Genomic DNA, 19078 nt, shown 5'->3' with positions numbered 1-19078 from the left:
CAGAAAGAGAGGGAGAGAGGGAGAATCCCAAGCAGGGTCTGTCGGCAGAGGCCGACACGGGGCTCGAACCCATGAAACTGTGAGATCATGACCTGAGATGAAATCAAGAGTCGGAAATTTAACCAAAGGAACCACCCAGGCCCCCAGCATTTTTTTTCCTCTCTTTCTCTCCCTGCCTCCCCACAAGTTTCTGGACCCCAAGAAGTAAAAGGCAGTGTGGGCTGGCAGTAGGGAGCATGGTGCTGGGAGTGCCTCTTGCTTCTGGCTGTTCTCCGGGGGTGTCCTTCTTTCTACACTCAGTCTCTCCTTGGGTGTCCAGAAATGGCCCCTTTCTGCCCTCCCTTCCTTCTCTGGCTCCCTTAGGCAGGAATTGGTGCTTTGTGCCAGGGATGAAGCAATAGGACAGGCACAGGAGACAGGTCAGGGGAACCCAACAACGTGGAGGTGACCTTGCCACGCCCCCCCATGGCATTCCAGGGGAGCAAAGCCTGTGCCCTGAGCCACAGACCCAGAGGGCCACCAGACCTCTCTTTATTTCCTCCTGTCCTCTGTGAATCCAAGAGGAGAGCCCCACCCACTTCCTTCCTCTCCCTTGCACCCAGCTCTCTCAGTGAGGGAATTCTGAAAATAGGAGGGAAGGCACTGGAAACCCAGCCTAAAGGTTCTTGGAAGACCTGGAAGGCTGGGTTTGGGGAATGCACATCTCCAATGCCACTGAAGGTAAATCCACGTGAGTTATGGCAAAATAGATGTAGTTAAACTCTGTGTCATTCAACCGAAGGGTCGATTCTGTTTGAATCTGATCACACAAACGTCACAGAACAGAAAATATGGGCATGGTTCTTTTGTAAAGAGCTACATTTTAAACACGTTTCCATCCTTGAGATAGATAGATAGATATCTACACAAAAATCCACCTACAGAATTCCCATTAGAGTTAGAATCATTCCAGGAGAGGATGGTTGTGTGATTGGGTCCAGTTTTATCCGAAGAGGGCGGCTTTCAGACCGAGTGATACTAATATATATTATTTAATAGGGACACGATATGGGGTGGTGGTTAAGCAAATAGGCTCCGCTCAGGGTTCAAATCCCAGCCCTTCTGCCTCCCTTGAGGAATCTTAGGCAAATAAGTCATTAACGGCTCTGGGCCTCAGTTTACCTTTCTGTGAAATGGAGCCAATTTAGAATGAAAAGGCTTCTACTACTGGTTAGATATCAGAACGGCGCCTGGTATAGAGAACATGCTCAGTGAATGATAGCACTCTTGTTTTTTTAATAATGTACCCGCATCTCATATTCATCGGTCCTTATAATTTTCCCTGGAGTGTTCTCTTCCCTAGACAGATGAAAAAAACTGAGGTTCAGAGAGGACCTCGGTGACAGTCGGAAGAGGGTGCGGGGAAGACAGTCGAGGTAGAGAAGTTTGCACCTCAGACCCAGGAGGGTTCTAATTCCCCGCACGGCCAGCTTGGCCCCACAAGAGGCGTCCTTGGTGGAGAGCTTTGGACGTTCGAAATAGGGAGTGAGCACGTTAGCTAGGACGCCCATTCATTTCCCTCCTCAACAAACATAGTTAGCGTTCCTGCAAAGGCCCTTGAAATACCTTGAAATAAGTCAGTGAAAGACAGCCCTGCCACCGGCTGTCAGTAAGGCACCCAGAGGAGTAAACAGGAAATTACAATAAGGAGAGACGATTGTGCTGCCAGAGAAAAGTGCCTGGCGCCTGAGGAGTCCAGGGCGCCTGGCCAGCATGGCCTGGGGAGCAGGCGTGGAAGTTCTCTTAGAAGGCCTCCCACAAGACTGGCCGAGCTTGAAGCCACTTGAGGTCTAGGCGAGGGCGGGGGTTCGGAGAGGAAACAGGAAGAGAAGGCAGAGGCCGAAGGTGCGCTGGGGGCAGAGGGCGACCCTGCTGCAGGGAGGAGGAACAGAATCCAGATGAGGAAGAGCCTGAGCCAAGACGGAGGTCAAACAGCGGGGTGAATTCAGGAAATGTCCGGTGCGCGCGAGGCGGGGGCTGGAAACAGTGCTTGGGCGAGTCCGGGTGGTTCTGACTAGCTGGTGCCACTAAGGGAAAGAGGGACAGCAGACCCACTCTGGGGGACGGGTTGAGGAAGCCAAGTTTCCAACAAGGTGAAGGTGCTTCTGCAAGACCCACGGGACCTAGAGGCTCACGTCTCTGGCAGGAGCGTGTGCAGCGGTTAACCTCGGGCAGCGTGGGAGAAATGTGGCGCGTTGGGCGAGAGAATGAGGCTGCAGAGGCGATGGGCAGGAGGGGCACCTCCGGCGGACCTGCCTGTGGAGACAGAATAAACGCAAGGAGAAATGCGAGGGGTGTGAAAGTGCAGCGATAGACTCCCAAAAGGGAGATTTGAGAAATTGCCAAAAAAAAAAAAAAAAAAGAAAAGAAAAGAAAAAAAGAAATTTATTTTGTAAATAAATGCACCCACAGATACAAACACACAAAGGCATTGAGAAACAGGAAGTGGTTATCCTGGGATGTAGGCTGAAAGGTGAATTTTGGTTTTCTTCTGTGTGCTTTCCTCTATTTTCCATGTTCTAATGAGAATTTGTAATCCTGGGGGGCGTCTGGGTGGCTCAGTCGGCTAAGCATCCACCTTCCGCTCAGGTACCAATCTCTTGGTTGGAGCCCCACCCCTGGCTTCGCACTGATAGCTCAGAGCTTGCTTGGGATTCTCTCTCTCTCTCTCTCTCTCTCTCTCTCTCTCTCTCTCTCTGTCCCTCCTGCACACGCATGCTGTCTTTCTCTCAAAAATAAACAAACATAAAAAAAAAAGAATATGTAATCCCAGAAGTCAAAGGAAACAATAAATGTTATTTACAATAAGAGTCTTTATAGAGCCAGATGTCACCAAGAGGTCAAATGTCACCAGGACGAATGAGGAACTAGAGGGGTTTTGGGACGTGGCTCTGAGAGGGGACAGGTGGCCTGAGGAAAGCAGTTCTGCTGCAGTGAAAGGGAGGAGTGGGGTCCGTGTGGCAGGCATTAAAACCCAGTGGAGGGGTGCCTGGGTGGCTCAGTCAGTTAAGCGTCCGAGTTCAGCTCAGGTTATGATCTTGTGGTTCACAAATTCAAGCTCTGGGTCGGGCTCTGTACTGACAGCTCAGAGCCTGGAGTTGCTTTAGATTCTGTGTCTCTGGCTCTCTCTGCCCCTCTGCCTCTCACGCTCTGTCTCTCTGTCTGTCTGTCTGTCTCTCTCTCAAAGGTAAATAAATAAACATTAGGGAAAAAAAACCAGTGGAAAGACAAATGACAAACGAAGGGAAATATTCGCAGCCCCTACGGCAGAACAAAGACAAATCTTCCTAAAATATAAATAGCTCCTAGACTTGTATAAGGAAAAACACAAAAGCCTAGTATAAAAATGGACAAAGAATATACAGAGGCAGCTCACTGAAAATGAAATGCAAGCAAAACGGGAGTCTTAGCTCAGTTTCAACTTGCAATAAGAAAAATGCAAATTATGAGGACACTGAGAAACAATTTTGTTTCTACCAGATTAGAGATATGTAAAAGTTTTACCACATACCGTGTTGATGTGGGGAGATATGCACTCTCTTATATTGCTGGTGGCAGTATAAATTCCCCCGATATGGAGGGAGCTTAATATATATAATGAATTACTGATGTATATGCTTTTTTTAAATTTTTGTTTTTAAGATTTATTCATTTTTCAGAGACAGACAAAGCATGAATGGGGAAGGGGTATAGACAGAGAGGGAGACACCGAATCCAAAGCATGCTCCAGGGTCTGAGCCATCAGCACAGAGCCCGAAGTGGGGCTCGAAATCACGGACCTCCCAATCATGACCTGAGCCGAAGTCGGATGCTTAACCAACTGAGCCACCCAGGCGCCCCTGATGTATATACTTTTTAACTTAATATCCCACTTTTAGAAATGTATCTTCTAGAAATATCTGCATTATATGAAACGCCACGTGTGGTGTCATTCATTGTAGCATTGATTATAATAGTTGAAGATTGGGAACAACTGTCAGGAAAGAACAGACAAAGTCAATGTCAAGACTTCACTACATAGTGAGATCCTATGCCGCTATAAAAAAATCATACAGAAGCTCTCTGTGCACCAATAGAAAAATATATCCAAGGTATCTATTTTAATTACTTTAAAAAATACACTATTTTTTAAAGTTTATTTTATTATTTATCTTTGAGGGGGAGGGGCAGAGAGAGAGGGAGACAGAGGATCTGGGCTCTGCGTTGACAGCAGCAAGCTTGATGTGGGGCTCGATTCGCGAACAGTGAGATCATGACTTGAGCCGAAGTCGGACACTTAACTGACTGAGCCACTCAGGCGCCCCACCTATTTATTTGAGAATAGTTTTACATTTACAGAGAAATTGTGAAGATAGTACAGACTATTTCTGTATCCCCCACACCCAATTCCCCCTATAATTAGCATCTGACCTTAGGATAGTACGTTCGGTACAATTAAGGAACTGATATTGATAACATTAGTATTAACTGAAACCCATACTTTATTCAGATTTCCCTAGCTTTTACCCAGTGTCCCTTTTCTGTGCCAGGGTCCCATCCAGGAGACCACATGACACTTAGTTGTCTTTTTCTCCTTAGGTTCCTCCTGGCTCTGTGTCTCAGACTTTCTTTGTTTTGGTGACCTTGACAGTTTTGAGGAATCCTGGGCAGGTGTTTTGCAAAATGTCCCTCAGGTGAGATTTGTCTGTTTTTCTCATGATTAGACTGGAGTGTTGGGGTTGGGGGGAAAGAAACCAAAGAAGTAAAAAGCCATTCCTGTTGACGCTGACCTTGATCAGCTGCCTGAAGTTGTGTTTGTCAGGTTTCTCTACCATTAAGTTACTCTTTCCTCCCACTTTTCATACTGCCCTCCTTGGAAGGAAGTCACTAGGTGCTGCCCACACTTAAGGGGTGGGCAATCACGCTCCACCTTTGACGTACTCTCATCGTTGTGTTCTTTGTTTTTGCCATTATTTTGAGCATTTCCTTACTTTCTGGCACAAGACGCGTTGGACTCATCTTATACCTTTCCTGCACCAGCCCTAGAATCAGACATTTCTCCCACAAGCCCCAGTTCTGTTTATTGGTGAATGGTATTAGAAACCAAGTACTGGGCACTTGGTGTGCTCATTGCTACTGGAGTGTTGTTGCTTTGGGCCCTCTCAGCCTGCAGAGGAAGGAAATGCGTGTGTGTATACTGACCCCAGTATACACACATATCTATAAATATATTGTATGTAATCATCTGTATCTATGTTAAGCTAAACGTGAATTCATACTGATATCTCCAAGTCTGATCTATGACCACATGGATCATCTAGCCTCTTTTCCTGGCTTATCTGTAATATTCCCAAGATAATAATTTTTTTTTTTTAGAAAAAAGGAGAGTGTAGGGGCACCTGGGTGACTCAGTCAGTTGTGTGTCCGACTTCGGCTCAGGTCATGATCTCGAGGTCTGTGAGTTTGGGCTCCGCGTCGGGCTCCGTGCTGACAGCTGACAGCCTGGAGCCTGCTTCGGATTCTGGGTCTCCCTCTTTCTCTGTCCCTCCCCCACTCATGCTCTGTCTCTCTGTCAAAAATAAATAAACATTAAAAAAAAAATTAAGAAAAAAAGGAGGGTGCAGACTGATGAGTATACCAGGTTACCTTTTGTGCAAAGAGGGTAGAGAAATAAAATATGTTTGGGGGCACCTGGGTGGCTCAGTCAGTTAAACATCCGACTCTTGGTTTCGGCTCAGGTCATGATCTCAACGGTTTGTGAGTTCGAGCTCCACATCTGGCTCCGTGCTGACGGCTCAGAGTCTGGATCCTGCTTCGGATCCTATGTCTCCCTCTCTCTCTGTCCCACCCCTGCTCATGTTCTGTCTCTCTTCGTCTTTCAAAATTGAATACATGTTAAGAAAAAAAATTTTTTTAATGGTTAAGATGGGAAAGTTTATATTCTGTTGAAACCATCATTTAAAAAATGTACAAAAAAGTTACCGTGTTCATTTTGCTTTACTGTTTTCCACTCAGCGTATTTTCAGAATCTTATAGCCGTGGCTGTGTGGTGCCCAGTCCACTGCTCCTGTTATGTGGTAGTCCATAGTTTTTCTAGCACATTCTATTTTTTAAATTGAGAAATAATTGACCTATGACGTTATATTATATTAGTTTATATACATTATAAACATTATATTAGTTTACATACAAATATGATTCCATTTTTTTTTTTCTTGTGTTGAGAACTTTTAAGAACTCTTTGGGCAGGGCACCTGGATGGCTCAGCAAGTGCAACATCTGACTCTCGATCTTAGTGTTGTGACTTTGCCCCACGTTGGGTGTAGAGATTAGTTAAAAATGAAATCTTAAAAAAAAAAAAAAGAACTATTCTCCTAACAACTTTCAAACATACAACCGTATTATTAACTATAGTCACAAAGCTGTACATTACATCCCCATGACATATTTATTTTATAACTGGAAATTTATACCTTTTGACCCTCTTCACCCATTTTGCACACACTCCCATCCCCACCAATCTGTTCTTTATATGTATGAGTTAGATTTTTTGCTTTTGGCTTTGTTTTGTTTTTTGTTTTTTTAAGATTCTACACATAAGTGAGATCATACATATTTGTCTGTCTTTGCCTGACTTATTTTACTCAGTATAATGCCCTCAAAGCCCATCCATGTTGTTGCAAACGGCAAGATTTCTGGCCCACTTTAGACCCCGCTTTCTCAGAAACCAGAAGACAAAGCTATGGTGCTATTCTGAGGGACTGGAGAAGTCGGGCTGAGGGGGTTCCTCTCATGTGGCCTCATCCTTGCAGAAAAACTGGAAGCCGTGGAGGGGGGCCTGAAGGAAATGGGGGCAGCAGCTGCAGAAAATGGCAGTTAGTCATCAAGATGTGAAATCTAGATTGCCACATGGCCTCGATCAAGGTCACCCAGCCTGAGCTGTGCAGGTTGCAGGCAGCACGGGCCAGGGCCCTTCCCCAGCCAAACCCTACCACCCGGTTCCGTGCACAGAGGAAGCTAGCCACAATGAAGGCCAGGGGAGAAGATCAGAAAGTGTAGTTACAGATCCTTGAGAGACAGCAAGGACAAAGTGGGAATGACCTTCCAGGGCATTAGGCTGAGAGAGCAGGCAAATGAAGTTGAGCTGGGATCAAGTCCAAAGGGACTGGAGAAACAGGGGGCGGGATGCAGATTTGGCAGGGGGCAGGCCAGACAGGCCTGGCTGTAGCTGGGGGGGCACTTCTGTTTCAGAGTCTGGATGTGGGAGAATGTGACGCATGCACGCTTGCGTATGTGTTAGACGCGTGTGTTCATTAGATGCATTTATCACATGTATGCTAATTCATTTCACTTCTCGAATGCTAGGCAGCCGCCATGTGGTGCAACTCTGGGCGTGCACCACACCATCTAGGTGAATGACACTCCCTCTGATTGGTCGGCACACAAACTACAGGTGGGGCTCCTTCATCTAAATGTGATGATGATGATGAGTTTACCCCCCGGGGAGCGCTCACTGCTCATCAAGCACTGAGCACACTTTGATCCCTGTTGTCCACCCGACACGCCCTGAGAGGTAGCCAGGGGCACCCCTGTTAAAAAGAAAACCACGGGCCCCTCATGGAGTCACTTAGGTTAATGCCCCACATCAGCAAACCAAGACTAATACCTGACTTAACTGCAGTTTCAACCCCTCCCAGGAATGTGACCTTTAATCAGTCAACCTGGAATTTCTTGGGCAGCGCTAGGAAATGTACAGATAGACTGCTTCCGTTCCCTTTGCCTGAAACAATACACTGCTAATAATTTCCCTTTCCCGCTTCCTCTCTGCCTTTGCAAACCTTTCTTTTTCTACAGCTGGACGGAGCTTTTTTCTGTTTGCTGGGTGGGACGCTGCCTGATTCATAAATTATTCAATAAAGCCAGTTCGATCTTTCCAACCACTCAGTTGAATTTTGGTTGTTTAACAGATTTGGCGGCCGCGGCAGACCCCAAAGAAGACTGTGGATAGGCGTGGTAGCTGCGAACCCCTTTTTGAGTTCACTGTCTTTCTCACCGTTTCCCAGGGCTGTGGGTAAGTCCCTCTCAGTTGGGAACCGGGCTTTCTTTGCGATGAGTTCCTGATCTAACTGGCTTCCCGGTCCAGGGCTTAGTGGGTCAGTTTGAGTTGGCAAGCTGAGGCTGGAGCCCTTGGTTCAGTCTTCAGTTCCCAGTGGTTTGGAACTGCTCGCCCGAGAGGGAGACTGAGGTCTGCCTGTGGAGTCCACACTGGAATTGCTGGCAGTGTGCAGTCTTCTATGGGCTGGTCCGCAGTGACTTCTAAACCCTCGTTCTTGGTTCTGTCCTCAGATTCCACGCGGGGAGCTGCTGGTGGCAGCTGTGTTTCTCCATTTGTATGGAATCAGTCTGCAGTCCCCATTCTTTGAGGTCGGGTTGTCCTTTCCCCAGCCCCTAGTTCTTTGGGTACTGCTGCGGCCACGGTCGGTTTCCTTGGTTTCTGTGGCTTTCTGTTAGTGTACCCACAAGGTAAGGTGTAATTGCTGATGGGGATCTTGGAAGCCAAAAAGCCATAAAAATTGGTGGGCATGGGTCAAGCATTTAAGAGTTGTTAGAGTGTGAAGAGTGCCACCTGACTCAAAGACGCCAATGTTAGGATAAGTTGGCCACAGAATGGGTTAGATTGACACTAAGTCATCTACCAACCTCAAGAAAATTTTCACGCGGGGCATCTGGGTGGCTCCGTCTGTTAAGTGTCCGACTTTGGCTCAGGTCACAATCTCAGGGTTGGTGAGTTTGAGTCCCGTGTCAGGCTCTCTGCTGTCAGCACAGAGCCTGCTTCAGATCCTCTCCCGCCCCCCCCACCCCCTCCCCCTCCCCCCCCCATCTCTCTCTCTCAAAAATAAAGAAACATTTAGGGTGCCTGAGTGGCTCAGTCAGCTAAGCATCCAGCTCTTGATTTTGTCTCCAGTCATGATCTCATGGTTTGTGGGTTCGAGTCCCGCAGTGGGCTCCGTGCTGACGCGCGGAGTCGGCTGGAGATTCTCTCTCTCTCCTCTGTCTCTGCCCCTCCCCCACTCTCTATCTCAAAATAAATAATAAATAAACAAGTAAATAAACATTTAAAAAAAGAGACAATTTCTGTGCAATGAGGTGAAACACTGAAACACCACACAAACCCAATTCCACGTGCATCTTTCTTAGGTATTAATCTGGCTTCGAGAAACCCAGAAGCTTAATGAAAAAAACAAACAAACAATAAAAGTAAGTATATAAATAATAAAGATGGGATCCTTAATTCTTACAGAGTCAAGTGTACCACCTTCCAGCGCACCTGCTTATTTTATGTCTAAGAACTTCGATTCTGGAAGCTATAGATATTTTCACAAATGGCAAAATCTCACTAAGCTTGATTTGCGTTCTGAGGAACTTGGCTTCATAAACGTCAGGTGGCGATCCCCAAAATAAGGCCAAAGTGAGTTGTACTTCATTTACAGCTAGATCTGGCTGGACAGAAATGTAGGTTAAACTCCTTTACCAGCCCTCAGGGGAATTACAGTGGCCATTAGGAAGAATGTTCCAATCAGATAAGATCATTTAAGAAGTACACGTAAAAACAAAGGCTTCAAAATTGCAAAACCAGCTTTATTGAAACTTTCGGTGCAAAAAAGCTGATAAAAAATTACAAAGACACAGAAGTAATACAAACGACTGTGAGACTGTCCTAATTCTTACTGCCTCCCCCTCCCTCTATCCTTTACTCAAAGATTCCTTCTAGTTATCCTCTGTCTGAATTGCCTTTACACTACATGACTGGAGACAAAAGCCCACGGGTTTAATCACTTTACAGACATCACCATATCTGTTGTCAAAGGAGCCCCCCCTAACCCCCTTAAGCCTCTCCCAGAGCTGATGCTACTCTGTGGAAATCTTCTGGTAAGCTGCTACATTGTTCCCTGAGACAGCCAAAGGAAAACTAAAATTAAAAGCCAAACAAAGCCTTGCCAAATTCTAGTAAATATCAGAGCTATACTCTCTCCACTTTAAGCCCCACTCAGAACCTTAGTATGGGATCCTGGAAAAACTGATGGAAGCTGGCTAGAAGGCTGTTTCCTGTCAGTGAAATGTACCCACGAAGAAAGAAACTAACAAACATTTCACCATAGGTGGGTGGATATGTCAGTCCTCCACATTCAAGGCTACAGCCCAGTTCTTCAGAAGAGGGATTAAAGGCAACTGTCCTTATCTTACAAATCTTTACAAAACTAGACTTGCAGCTCTAAAGGCAATTCAAAGTTCACCTATTTCTTTACTAATTCCCAAACCTCCCCTATCTCAAGCGGCTTGTAAATGATTGACTTTACAAAGCCAAAGTCCTTCTTGGAGGAATTTGCATTCTCTTCCTGGGACTTTGAGATAAAAATATTAAAAGTACAAACTTCAGGAAAGCCATTCTTTCCCCCTCTTTAAAAAAAAATTTTAATAATGTCTTGGGGTGCCTAGGTGGCTCAGTCGGTTAAGCATCCGACTTCAGCTCAGGTCATGATCTCGCAGTTTGTGGGTTCGAGCCCCACGTTGGGCTCTGTGCTGACAGCTCAGAGCTTGGAGCCTGCTTCCAATTCTGTGTCTCCCTCACTCTGTGTCCCTCCCTTGCTCATGTTCTGTCTCTCTCTGTCTCTCAATACTAAATAAACATTAAAAAAATTTTTTTTAGAAATTAATAATGTCTTAATTCTAGAAGTCTGTATGTTTTAATTCCCTTCACTTATTTTGCCTAAAGTAATTCTTACCAGAAGTAGAATGAAAGGGAGAAAGGCAATTAGAAGTTTTTTAATTTAATTAAAAAAACTTTTTTATTTGAGAGACAGCCATCTGGAGAGAGAGAGAGAGAGAGAGAGAGAGAGAGAGAGAGAGAATCTTAAGCAGGTTCCATAGTCAGCTTGGAGCCTGATGAGGGGCTTGATCCCACAACCATAAGATCACGACCTGAGCCAAAATCAAGAGTCAGAAGCTCAACTGACTGAGCCACCCAGGCACCACAGGCCATTTGAAATTTACATGAATGGGGGCGCTTGGGTGGTTCAGTCAGTTAAATGTCTGGCTTCGGCTCAGGTCATGATCTCGCAGTTTGTGAGTTCAAGCCCTGCATTGGGCTCTCTGCAGTCAGCACAGAGCCCGCTTCAGATCCTCTGTCTCCCTCTTTCTCTGCCCCTCCCCCTGGTTGCTCTGTCTCTCTCTCTCTCTCAAAAATAAATGTTAAAAAAAAGAAACTTAGACGAATGAAAAGTCATATGTTTTCTTCCACAAATATTAGTAGAAAAATCTTTAGCAATCTGAGCAAGTCACCTGAACTTATTTCATCTGCCAGAAAAAGTTTGGATCTAACTGTTCTTTTATAAACTAGTGGGTTTTGTATTTTCATGCCTGTCTCGTGGCTAAAAATTTTAAAACGATAATTGTAAAGTCTCTGTTTATATGTTTATTGTAGATAGGTGACATTTTCTACTTCTGTGTGGAATTGCTAGAGTTAATTTGCGAAGGCTTCTATTTAACTGGCTTAAAAATAAACACTTATAAATGAAATATTTCTAAATTTCAGAAGTATAATAGAAGCTAATCCAAGTGCTTTTCAGGTTCACATGCTCTGGGAAGATATTTTAGTATTAAAGCTAGTTTAAGGTTGTTAGTTTAATTAAAATAAACATGTCTTTGAAGTTATTAGCATTAAATATAATACTTTTATCCTACCCTGGTTTGCTAATCGAGGAAGGTCACGTTATCTCTGTTACAAAATTTGTCAACAAGAAAAATACCTTGGAACAATAGTTGATTTTATCTAATGTCTCATGAAGTTTTGGTGGGTAATCTAAACATAATTGTTAACAAAAAATAAATTGAGTAGATATAAATAAGATAAAAAAAATCTTAGGTAAACTTTTAAAATAATTTCCTCACGGGGCGCCTGGCTGGCTCTGTCGGAAGAGCATGTGACTCTTGATCTCAGGGTTGTGAGTTCGAGCCCCACATTGGGAGAAGAGATTACTTAAAAAAAAAAAAAAAAATTTCCTGAAATCTTTTAAACATCTTTTTTGTTTTGTTTTCAAAGTAGGCTCCACACCCAGCTTGGGGCTTGACCCTGAGAACAAGATTTGCATAGCCTACCGACTGAGCCAGGCAGACACCCCTTCCTCAAGTCTTTTTGGTAACCTGAAATCTTAAAGTTTTGCCAAGTGATGAGTTAAGTTAAATTCAAAGAATATCTAGATCATTTCCAAATAAGATAAAATGCTGAAACATTAATTACTGAACACAGGCTTCTCCTTTTTTTTTTTTTTTGCTTCCTTTTACAGACAAGCTAAAAATAATTGTCTCTATTAATAAACATGGTTTATGCCATGGTGAGAAATTTTCTATAAAAAAGCATATTCTGAGGCTCCCAGGTGGCTCAGTCGGTTAAGTGTTCAACTTCGGCTGAAGTCATGATCTTGTGGTCTGTGAGTTTGAGCCCTGCATCGGGCTCTGGGCTGACAGCTGGGAGCCTGGAGCCTGCTTCAGATTCTGTGTCTCCCTCTCTCTCTGCCCCTCCCCTGTTCATGCTCTGTCTCTCTCTGTCCCAAAAATAAATAAACGTTAAAAAAAAATTTAAAAAAAAAGATAATATTACAAAATTACTATATTTCTGTCTACAAAAATGCATTTCCATTAACTTCTTTTACTGAAAGCACACATCCTGTTCTCGCATTACTTTTTGTAATATAGTAATTTTGTTTTAAAATAGGGGTACTTAAAGAGGAAAATAGAGGACAAAATCTGAAGGTAAAACAGACAGAGTTGTAGAAGATTTGTGGAAAAGGAAATTTTCAAAAGGAATTTTAATATGTGATCAAATTGGCTAAGATTAAAATGAACTTATTTAAAAATGAAATTTAGGGGTGCCTGGGTGGCTCAGGTGGTTAAGCACCTGACTTCAGCTCAGGTCATGATCTCACGGTTCATGAGTTCAAGCCCCGAATCAGGCTTTCTGCTGTCAGCGCAGAGCCCATTCTGGATCCTCTGTCTCCCTCTCTCTGACCCTCCCCCTGCTCTCTCTAAAATAAATAAACATTTAAAAAAATGAGCTTTAGTATCAAAAGTAAACAGCTGCAAAATTAGAAGTTAGCTTTTCTTGCTGTCAAAAGGACAAAGTTTTCTCAGGGCATCTGGTCAGCTCAGTGGGAAGAGCATGTGACTCTTGATCTTGGGGTCATGGGTTTAAGCCCCACATTGGATGTAGAGATTACTTGACCTGTTCTTAAGAAGACATTATAAACAAAGGTTTTTCTTCACCTTTAATGTAATCTGCCTAGAAATGCAAAGATTGTATGCTTGCCTTTATTGAGTCTCTGATTACTTAGGAAAAAAAAAAAAACCTTGAATCTTTTTAATGCTAAAAGAGTTGAAATTTTTAATAACTATTTTACCTTTCTGTATTTGCTTGCAAAGTCTTTACTTCTTGCTTTGGTTAAATGGATAACTAAGTATTGTGAAAGTGACCCATGATTCTATTTGCCCAAGTGTTTTAAAACCTTTTTGATTGATTGATTTTGAGAGAGAAAGTGGGTGAGCATGAGAGGAGGAGGGACAGAGGGAGGGAGAGAATCTTAAGCAGGCTCTACGCTCAGGACCGTGAGATCATGACCTGAGCCGCAATCAAGAGTCGGGTGCCTAACTGACTGAGCCACCCAGGTGCCCCAACCTTTTTGATATTTTTGATGAGCTTCCCCCAAATCAAATCCTAAATAGTCTTTTTGACCTTGAACTACCTTTGAGTTATTCCAGACGTTTCCCGGAACATCTCAAAGGATTTGTTCTCTCTCCTTATAAAAAGGGAGATATCGAACTTAATTAGGCTTATCTGATATATTAAATTACACGGGGAGCATTGTCAAATAAGAAATAATACTGATGTGGGAAACAAAAGGCAAAGGAAATGCAGATAAAATTCAGTTTCCTTATAACCAGCTGCCCAATGACAAATACTTGAGGCAGGCAGAGAATAACATTCTTCCAGGAACTCCCAACTATCTTATTGTTAATGCTTTGCCAGAGGGAAAAACAACCTTAGCTTGACAATAGCTAGGCCTCCAGGATCTTGTGGGTCTTCTTAGCACATGAAAGTCCTTTTGGAAACTTCCCCCTTGCTTTTACCTCCCCCAGCTCCCAACTATCGAATTAGTCACTCCTCACAATCCCAGTGCAACTCTTTCTGCCCAGAGGTCCTGTCCCTGTGCTTTAAGAAAGCCACCCTTTTGCACCAAAGACTTCTCAAGAATTCTTTCTTGGGGCGCCTGGGTGGCTCAGTAGGTTAAGTGTCCAACTTCGGCGCAGGTCACGATCTCATGGTTCACAAGCTCGAGCCCCGTACCGCTTTGGATCCTCTGTCCCTCTCTGTCCCTGCTCCTCTCCCCTCTTCTCCAAAGTAAATAAACATTTGGGCACCTGGGTAGCTCAGAGGTTAAATGTCCAACTCTAGATCTCGGCTCAGGTCATGATCTCATGTGTCATGAGTTCAAGCCCCACATCAGGCTCTACAAGGATAGTGCAGACCCTGCTTGGGATTCTCTCTCCCCTCTCTCTCTGCCCCTACTGGGCTCATACTCTCAATCTCTCTCTCCTTCTCAATAAATAAATAAACGTTTAAAACAAACAAACAAACAAACATTAACGAAAAGAATTCTTTCTTGGCCATTGGCTTCGAACCCCAACACGTCAAACTACATTGGTACTAAGCCTTCTTTATATTATGCCTGTATATGTTATGCCCAGAATTCACGATCCCCAAAGACCACCAGGGAGCTGGGTCCGATGCAAAAGCAAACAGCCTTTATTCGAGCTAGCTCCAGCTCAATCCCCAACCTATACCGACACAGCGGTGAGATGCTGGAGAGAGCCAGTGAGTTTCAAAAGCACAAAGGTTTTATAAGAGTCTAGGGGCAGTTGGTGAGGTAATGGTTGTGGCCTCAGCCGATTGGCTGGGGAAGGGTGGTGGCCTCAGCCAATTGGCTGGGGAAGGGTCGGAGTCCCGTTAGGCAGGTTGCTGGACTGGTTTTGATCGGGAAGTTTGAACGGGTGAGCGAGAGATTACTCAAGGGGAGGAGGCGTGGTCTGAGGTTTCTGCGATTTTCCTGGAAAGGGGGCCATGTCGGGACATAGTCACTCAAGGTGGAGGACACAGAACAAGATGGAGTCGGCCGGCGTAAGTCCGCTCTTTCATATACATGTTCTGGAAAACTTGTAAAATTCCTGGCAATCTGATGTGTCCTAATATAATGTCGGCACTTGTAATTCTAATTACTGTCTTAAAATGTATGTCGCAAGAATACCCAAGTTTCTTTGTCAATTGCATTACAATGAACTCTCATCAGATCTTTTTACCCAGGTCATGTTTAAGTCCTTTATCATTTACAGCAGTTATTGTTTTACTCAGATACTTTTATAGAAGCTTCCTGTAAGCGAGTTTCATCTTCAGAGAAATTCACGGAAAGGAGTCTGCCAAGTACCATCGAACTCACACATTGCGAGATCCCGACCTTAGCCAAAATTGAGAGTCACATGCTCTACTGACTGAGCCACACCGGAGCCCGTAGAATACAGATTTCTGGTAACTTTCCGATCATACAACTGGACTGGTGAGAACAAAGCCTGCTCTTGAATCTCCCTGGAAGGGACTATAGCAGGCCCTCCTCACTAGTCAGATGGCAGCCAAACCACAGCGCCTTAAACCTTGGATGTGCACCTTGGAGCTGGAGAAGGCTCCCCCTGGCATCTGATCCTGTGCAAGTGCTGGAGACATCCAAGAGGCCAGATCGTGAGACCTCACACTTTAACTGATACGAAACCCTTTCTTTTTTCTTTCTTTCACAATGGCACTGGCCTGGAAAGATGACCCCCCTCATTGGTGTGAAGGGGGATAACCTTTGCCTTTCGGCCTGCTGGATTCGTCATCCCAAACTCCTATCTGTCCACATTCACAGCGCCACCTTAGTGGAAGTGGTTTGTGACCGGATGGGGTTTGTCCTTTGTCTTTGGTGGTCATCACTCTCCTTGGGTCTACAAATGTCTAGAGAGCTGGTGCAAGATATGATTTGAAGTGGGGTTCGGGAACTAACAGTCAAGAAAGAATTCTTGAGACGGTTTTGATGCAAAAAAAAAAATGTGGTTTTTTTTAATTTTAATTTTAATTTTTTTTAATTTTTTTTCAACGTTTTTTATTTATTTTTGGGACAGAGAGAGACAGAGCATGAACGGGGGAGGGGCAGAGAGAGAGGGAGACACAGAATCGGAAACAGGCTCCAGGCTCCGAGCCATCAGCCCAGAGCCTGACGCGGGGCTCGAACTCACGGACCGCGAGATCGTGACCTGGCTGAAGTCGGACGCTTAACCGACTGCACCACCCAGGCGCCCCAAAACGTGATTTTTATTAAAGCCCAGAGACAGGATCTATGGGCAGAAAGAGCTGCACCAGGATTGTGAGGAGTGATTGGTTAGATACATTTTAAGTGGGGTTAAGTGGGGAGGGGCGGAAGAAACAAAGGAAGTTTCCAGAAGGATTTTCTTTTCTTTTCTTTTCTTTTCTTTTTTTTTTTTTTTAAATTAAATCTGCTCTCGGGGCGCCTGGGTGGCGCAGTCGGTTAAGCGTCCGACTTCAGCCAGGTCACGATCTCGCGGTCCGTGAGTTCGAGCCCCGCGTCAGGCTCTGGGCTGATGGCTCGGAGCCTGGAGCCTGTTTCCGATTCTGTGTCTCCCTCTCTCTCTGCCCCTCCCCCGTTCATGCTCTGTCTCTCTCTGTCCCAAAAATAAATTAAAAAAAAAAAATCTGCTCTTGCTTTATTTTATATATTTAGGGTGTAACACAATGCCTGGTATATACTGTTGCATTTTTTTTTTTAATTTAAAAAAAAAAAATTTTTTTTAATGTTTATTTATTTTTGAGACAGAGAGAGACAGAGCATGAACGAGGGAGGGTCACAGAGAGAAGGAGACACAGAATCTGAAACAGGCTCCAGGCTCTGAGCTGTCAGCACAGAGCCCGACGCGGGGCTCGAACCCACGAACCGTGAGATCATGACCTGAGCCGAAGTCGGACGCTTAACCGACTGAGCCACCCAGGCGCCCCTTTAATTTTTTTTTTTAACGTTTATTTATTTTTGAGAGAGAGAGAGACAGAGCATGAACAGGGGAGGGTCAGAGAGAGAGGGAGACACAGAATCTGAAACAGGCTCCAGGCTCTGAGCTGTCAGCACAGAGCCCGACGCGGGGCTCGAACTCACGGACTGCGAGATCATGACCTGAGCCGAAGTCGGATGCTTAACCGATGGAGCCACCCAGGCGCCCCTGTTGCATTTTTTTTAATATATGAAGTTTATTGTCAAATTGGTTTCCATACAACACCCAGTGCTCATCCCAGAAGGTGCCCTCCTCAATACCCATCACCCACCCTCCTCTCCCTCCCACCCCCCATCAACCCTCAGTTTGTTCTCAGTTTTTAAGAGTCTCTTATGCTTTGGCTCTATCCCACTCTAACCTCTTTTTTTTTTTTTCCCTTCCCCTCCCCCATGGGTTTCTGTTAAGTTTCTCAGGATCCACATAAGAGTGAAAACATATGGTATCTGTCTTTCTCTGTATGACTTATTTCACTTAGCATAACACTCTCCAGTTCCATCCACGTTGCTACAAAAGGCCGGATTTCATTCTTTCTCATTGCCAAGTAGTATTCTACTGTGGCACAGTAAACCACAATTTCTTTATCCATTCATCAGTTGATGGACATTTAGGCTCTTTCCATAATTTGGCTATTGTTGAGAGTGCTGCTATAAACATTGGGGTACAAGTGCCCCTATGCATCAGCACTCCTGTATCCCTTGGGTAAATTCCTAGCGGTGCTATTGCTGGGTCATAGGGTAGGTCTATTTTTAATTTTTTAAGGAACCTCCACATCCAGAAGGATTTTCTTATGTTAAAGAAGACTCACAGGATCCTGGAGGCCTAGCTATTGTCGACTAAGTCCGTTTTTCCCTCTAGCAAGGCATTAGCGTTAAGACAGTTGTGGGGGCGCTTGGTTGGCTCAGTGGGTGGAGAGGTGACATTCCACTCGCCATCTCGGGGTTGTGAGTTCAAACACCACATTGGATGTAGAGATTACTTCAAAATAAAATCTTTTTAAAAAATATAACAAGACATTCCTGGAGGAATGTCACACTCTGCCGGCCTCAAGTATTTGTCAATGGGCTGCAGGATATAAGGAAATTGAATTTTATCTTCATTTCCTTTGGTCTTTGTTCTCCCCATCAGTGCACAGCCGGGCAATGCTTCTTAGGTTATCTCACTGTGTCCCCAACTTGTCACAAGTGAAATAAGACATCTCACTGGTTGACTCCCCTGGATTTACATCATTGAGTTAGTTAGAAAAGGCACCCTACCAGGGGTGCCTGGGTGGCTCAGTCAGTTGAGCGTCCAACTCTTTTTTTTTTTTTTTAATATTTTTATTTGTGTATTTATGTATTTTTTTTCTTTTTTTTTAATTTTATTTTTTTCAAGTTTATTTATTTATCTTGAGAGCAAGACCATGGGAGAGGGGCAGAGAGAGGGAGAGAGAGAGAACTCCAAGCAGGCTCCGCACTGTCAGTGCAGAGCCTGATGCAGGGCTCAAACTCACAAACCGCGAGATCATGACCTGAATCGAAGTTGGACGCTCAACCGACTGAGCCACCCAGGTGCCCCTGTTTATATTTATTTTTTGAGACAGAAATAGAGAAGAGCTTGTGCAGGGGAAGGGCAGAGAGAGAGGGAGACACAGAATCTGAAGCAGGCTCCAGGTTCCGAGCTGTCAGCCCAGAGCCCGACGCAGGGCTCGAACTTGTGAACCGCGAGATCATGACCTGGGCCGAAGTCAGACACCCAACTGACTGAGTCAGGTAGGCATCCTGTGCATCTGACTCTTGATTTCACCTCAGATCTCAGATCTCAGATTTCAGCTCAGATCAGATTTCAGCTGGATCGTGGGATGGAGCCCTGCATCAGGTTCTGT

At 44.6% G+C, this 19078-nt stretch overlaps 1 long non-coding RNA gene across 4 annotated transcripts in view; it reads left to right on the top strand.

Moving 5' to 3' along the window:
* The first annotated feature begins 1374 nt into the window (after positions 1–1374).
* LOC131514277 (uncharacterized) overlaps positions 1375–19078 on the top strand; it is a 21125-nt gene continuing 3421 nt past the window's right edge. The window contains exons 1-4 of one of the 4 annotated variants that reach the window (XR_009263007.1): positions 1375–1998; positions 4618–4712; positions 7986–8089; positions 9217–10624. This is a non-coding gene — a long non-coding RNA (uncharacterized LOC131514277). Of the gene's footprint in view, positions 1999–4617; positions 4713–7985; positions 8090–8364; positions 8891–9216; positions 10625–15478; positions 16206–19078 lie in introns of those variants that run through there. The other 3 variants (XR_009263005.1, XR_009263006.1, XR_009263004.1) reach the window with 3 other exon arrangements.

Source organism: Neofelis nebulosa, chromosome 6 (genome assembly GCF_028018385.1).
Source record: "Neofelis nebulosa isolate mNeoNeb1 chromosome 6, mNeoNeb1.pri, whole genome shotgun sequence".
Taxonomy (NCBI): Eukaryota; Metazoa; Chordata; class Mammalia; order Carnivora; family Felidae; genus Neofelis; species Neofelis nebulosa.
This window is presented reverse-complemented; position numbering and strand designations above follow the sequence as displayed.